The sequence below is a fragment of the Oryx dammah genome, unplaced genomic scaffold (genome assembly GCF_014754425.2).
Source record: "Oryx dammah isolate SB20612 unplaced genomic scaffold, SCBI_Odam_1.1 HiC_scaffold_19, whole genome shotgun sequence".
NCBI lineage: Eukaryota > Metazoa > Chordata > Mammalia > Artiodactyla > Bovidae > Oryx > Oryx dammah.
In genome coordinates, this window is record NW_024070203.1 from 42,245,693 (window position 1) to 42,251,077 (window position 5,385).

At 39.4% G+C, this 5,385-nt stretch overlaps 1 pseudogene; it reads right to left on the reverse strand.

Moving 5' to 3' along the window:
- Window positions 1-1,305: 1,305 nt before the first annotated feature.
- Window positions 1,306-1,684, reverse strand: LOC120878630 (annotated as a pseudogene).
- Between the last annotated feature and the right edge of the window lie 3,701 nt (window positions 1,685-5,385).

The following is a 5,385-nucleotide window of genomic DNA, read 5'->3' on the forward strand; positions in this document are numbered from 1 at the left end:
CAGGATGATTAAGTGTTCTTACTTGACTCACCCCAAGCCTTTGCATATCCATCATTAAACTTATCACTTGGCATTCAAATTATTTATTTATGTGTAGCTTTTGTTCTTCAGAGCTTGGCAAGTGCTCAGTAAGTGCTTCTTTAATAAATATTTCTGAAAGACAGAGCCAGTGACCACAGAGAATGTGTGGGGCTCCTTCCCAGAGAGGTTAACAGAGGTTTAATAAACCCTTCTTGAGTAAGTGGCAGGTGAATAGTTTGTTGTTGAAATAGCAGAATCTGACCACAATTTATAGTCCTTCCCTGCATAGCAGTAATGCCAATAATGGGTCATAATTTATAGAACTTATTTTTTACTTGATAGGTTATTGAAATTCTGATGGTATAAGCTAGTCAGCGTTTCTCTGCCAGCATATTAGAGAAGAGCGCTAAATGCCTGATCTTTTCCCATGGCTTGCTGTCTTCCTAGCATGTAGTCAAAGCCAAGACAAAGAAATTAGAAGCCAGTGCAGTAGTTCCTGTGGTGGAGAGAACTAGATATGTGGTAATTGTGATAATGTCTTATCTGATTGTGCAACCATGGCTAAGGTCTTAATGGGCCTTGACACAGCTATGACATTTAGAGTATATTTGGGGGCTATAATATGAAATAACAGACACTTGGTAAGCAATATTTTTTTTATCAAATGTCAAGATTATTAGAAATTTGTGGCACTGTCTGCTGAGGAAACCACCTCTGCAGCTTCTTCTCATCCTATAACTTATATTGCCTCTTCCTTGTGACTACCTTGGAATCTTACTGTGTGTTTGTATGACCCCCTGATCATAGTGAAATGACTTATGAGCGGGCCAATTATAAAACTCAACTGAAGTTTAAAAACTAACATATTTGATTGATACAGAGATTGTCACCTGATCTAAGATTGACAAAGAAAATCCAAGATTGTTGGGCTTGGTTAAAGAAAGGTTGAAAGCTGCAGGATGTAAGACTTGGAAGATGAATGTAATCAACTTGCAAAGAGGAAAGAAATGAAAGATATAGCTCCTGGTAGATTTGAGGAAATCTTCCAACTATTCCTTTGAATCAACTACTCTTCCCACAGTTTTATTTTTTGTTTGTCTTATTAAAAGTTTGCTCCATTTTCCTGTTGAATCAAGTATCAATACTACCTCCTGATTACAGTTAGAGTTTATGCCTGATAAACGTTAGCGCAGTTAGTATCACCTTATCAACAACCAGATAATAAATCAGACTAGGTCTCAGTGGCTATGTTCACATCAAGATTGTTAGGGTGATCAGGAACTCTTATTTGTTTGCTTTAGCTCTTAGTTCTTGGTTATATCTTCAAATATGAGAGAGCTCAGAGGCTCCTGCTGTCCCGGCAAAGAAATTAACAGCAAGCAGACTCCAGTTTTTTGGAATAATTACAAGTGAGTATCTTGACCAAATAAACCCTGTAGCCAGAACAGTAGCTTCAGCTGTGCTGAGTTTTTCTGTAGGTCTGGCCATGCCAGCTGGTTCAGCACGCATCCATCCTCATTTCGTAACTGGAGCCCAGAAAAAAACTGTGGGACTGGCTGGGTGGTTGTACAATGGTCTCAAATTCTCAGGCAGGAGGAACTCCCACTTCATCAAGGACCTGGTGGTAGGTGGCCTGCAGGCCCTGAATGCCGGTGGCTGACATTTCTATGGATGAGTGATTGTGGGCAGCCTTGTGGGAAAGTGGCCACGTGCTTGTTCTAGCTGGCGGTGAAGGGCAGCTGGTCATTTCCCTCTGCCTCAATGCTTTATGCCTTACTCTCTTAGGGGAGAGTAGGGTGGCCTTTCCACAGCTCAGCCTGCCCCTTGCCAACCACCCTTTGGTTTGTGCTCAGAGTTCTCAGTTTTATCATGCTTTCTTTGATAGAGTAAAGCAACAGATTCTCATTTTTGCTTATGCACATTTGAATTACATTTCTGTCAAATGTAGTCAGAAAAACGTGCAGGCACTAAGCTATGTACCAGTGACTTAAAGAGAAATATACTAAGGTCTTTATCTCCAAGAACCCATATTCTAGTGAAACAGCATGTTTTAGGCCAATGATTACTTTTGTGGTCTTCCTTGGTGGCTCAGATGGCAAAGAATCTGCCTACAACGCAGGAGACCCGGGTTTGATCACTGAGTTGTGAAGATCCCCTGGAGAAGGGAATGGCTACCCACTCTAGTATTCTTGCCTGGAGAATTCCATAGACAGAGGAGCTTGGCAGCCTATACATTATATCTCATTTATTATTTTAGCAACTCTGTGAAATAGATATTATCATTGTAGTAGACTCCTGTTTTTCACAATAGATATAAGTAGAGATCATGGGAATCCCAAAGTTGAAAATATAGCAGAGAAGTAGACCCTGCATTATATATCTTAAATTAACAAATGGAAGATTGAATTTGATGGTATACTCATTCCTGTTATAGAATTGCAAGATGCAATCAAATTAAACATCCTTCTATTTTATTTATTCAAAACTTTTGTTAAGAGCTACATTTTTTTATTGAATGTTTTTCTCTAGGAAGATAAATTTTAACCAAACCATGAAAATAACTGACATAACATTAAGGAGAAAACTAAGCTCTATTGAGTTGTATGCAGATGTTGATAAGTTGACTAAGTATAGCAGCCTCCAGATAAACATAATTTAAATGGATACCTCAGCCAAATGGCACATTATTTTATGTCACGAACCTTCAGGATGATTCTAATATAAATGTAGCCATGAATCTTAAATTATGGAGTATTCATATCCTACTGTATTTATAAACAAGGAAACAGCCAATCAGAGAAAGAAAGTGACACCAAGACAATAATACACCAGTTAAGCAGGCTAGACTTGGGCTTCAGTCATATTGGTCTGTCTTCTGGTTCAGAATTCCCTGACCTGTTACAGTACAGAGAACAAAGATTCAGCTCTAAGGTGGGTTAAAGATGGTCACAGAGATGTTGGCACTTCTCCCACTGCAAATGTCTCTTCCACTTGAACCTAGGTGGCTCTGTGACTGCTTTAAAGGACAGAACATGGTGAAGATGACACTCTGACCATCTTGGGGCCCAGGCCTTAGGAAACTGATGGCTTCTGCTTTCTGTCATTTGGAACACTCATTCATAGAAGCCATCCTCCAGGAAGAAGTATGGCCACCCTGAGAGCACCACGTTGTGAGAAGTCAAAGCCCTGTGAAGAGGACCTGGAGAATGAGACACCACATGGTGTACGACCAAGAAGTGCCGAGATGCTGAACATGTGAGCAAGATACGTGAGCCGGCTTGTGAGTGGATACTCAACCTTAGTGACCCCAACTGATAGCAAATGGATCAGAAACACAAGTTGCCCAGTTGAGGTCATCCAAATTCTGAACCGTCAAATTCTGAGTAAATAAAATAGCTGTTTGGGATACATAATTTTGTGGTAGTTTGTAATGCAGCAATTGAAAACAGGAATGGATGTAGTTGCTCTCATTATAAAAATGGAAAATATGTGGCATTGATTTTGAAACTGGACAGTGGGCTGAGACTGAAAAAGAGTGTGAATGGAGAAAGACAGGAGGTTATTATTAAGGTTTGGCAAGAGGGCAACCTCTATTTTGTATCTGTAGTAGGTGTAGTGAAATGGTCACCTAACATGTTTTGGAAAATATAAGATGTGCCTAATACACTAGTGGATCTCAACAAGTAGATTTCCAGGCAGACTGCCAAATAATTCTTATATCTGCATACAATAAAGTAGAGATAGGGAGAAATTAGCTAAATAGATTATTCAATTTTTAGCAGAGTTTAGAGGAAATAGATAGAACCCAAGACTTGCTGGCTTCAAAAACAGATTTAGAACACAGATCTAGCTAAGAAAATACTTTTAAAGCAAGAAATAGCCTCCAGGTAAAAATTTTAAAAAGGGCAGTAAAACAAAGACTCAGGGTAAAGATGAAGTCAAAGCTATAAGCATAAATCCCTTTGGATAAGATCTCAGAAACATTTTAAGTTGATAGGCCCTATCAGACAAAAGCTTTGAAGAGTGTGCCTTATCATCCTTCTCTATTAAACAATAGAGATTCTGGTAATCTTTAGGCTATTGTAACATCCTTAAGCAGATTTCCAAAAAGCCAAATGCAGAGAAGAACCCTGCTCAAAAGGATTTGTGGTCATGACTCTGATCTAAGAGAATGGATTATAGTTTGATATACAGGAATCCCACAATGTTTTTAAAGGAATTAACCATCTTAGAATGAAAGGGTCAGAGACAACATCAAATTAAAAGAAGGCTTTGGACTCCTAAACTAACAGAGGAAGGATTCAGGCTGAGAAACTTACTCAGCAGAAAACATAGGCTTTTTTTAAGGAAAATGAAGAATGACTTAGAAGGCAGTACCAAGAACCCAAAGGTCAAAACCCAAGAACCACAGAGAATCATATCACAGCTGCAGGTATAGAGCTTTATCAAGACACTGGCAACATGTGTCTACTTGGATGTCATATCATTATGGAATAGTGACTGCTCTGTGCCCCTTGTCTTCCCCATTTTTGAAAGGGCATGTATACACATGACTATCCCAGCATTGTGTGTGTGTACACAGGTAACTCACTTTTTTTATTCACAGGAGGACTTCAGATTGAGAAGACATATACCTGAGGAACCAAATCTAAGGAAACTTATCTGCACCTGGACCTGAGGTTTACAGTTTAAGCCTAAACCTAATGGCATAATGGGGTGAGACTTCTGGTGACTGTGGAAGTGGGTTAGTGCATTTTGCATATGGGAAGAATATAATATTTGTGACTACAGAGCAAACTACGGCCACAAATTCTTTGACACTCCTCTGTTTGATAAGTGGGAAGTCTGGGTCCCTCCCCTTGAATCTGGTTAGATTCTGTGACTGTTCTGGTCAGTTGAATATGGCTAAAATGAAATTGTACCAGTTTCTGAGTTCAAGGTTTAGGAAACTGGCAACATAAAAAAAAATTTTTTTTATTGGATTATAGTTGATTTACAATGTTGTGTTAGTTTCAGGTGTATGAAATTGGCAGCTTTTACTTCTGTTTCTTTGAAGTCAGCCACGACTTGAGAGGTATGACTATCCTCATACCACTGTGCTGTGAGAAGCCCAGCCATGCTGGAGAGGCCCTGGTGGATAAGACATCGTGTGTGGGAAGAGGGAGGCCATAGTGAACTACCGTGTCACATATGAGTGAAAGTCACCTAGAAATAGATCATCCAGACACAGATGCCTCATGGGTCAGAAATAAACCCTTCAGGAAGTTATGATATATTATATAAATATTAGGAGCAAAATAAACTGGTTCTTTAAGTCACTAGAGCTTCCCTAGTGGCTCAGATGGTAAAGAGCCCACCCTCGAT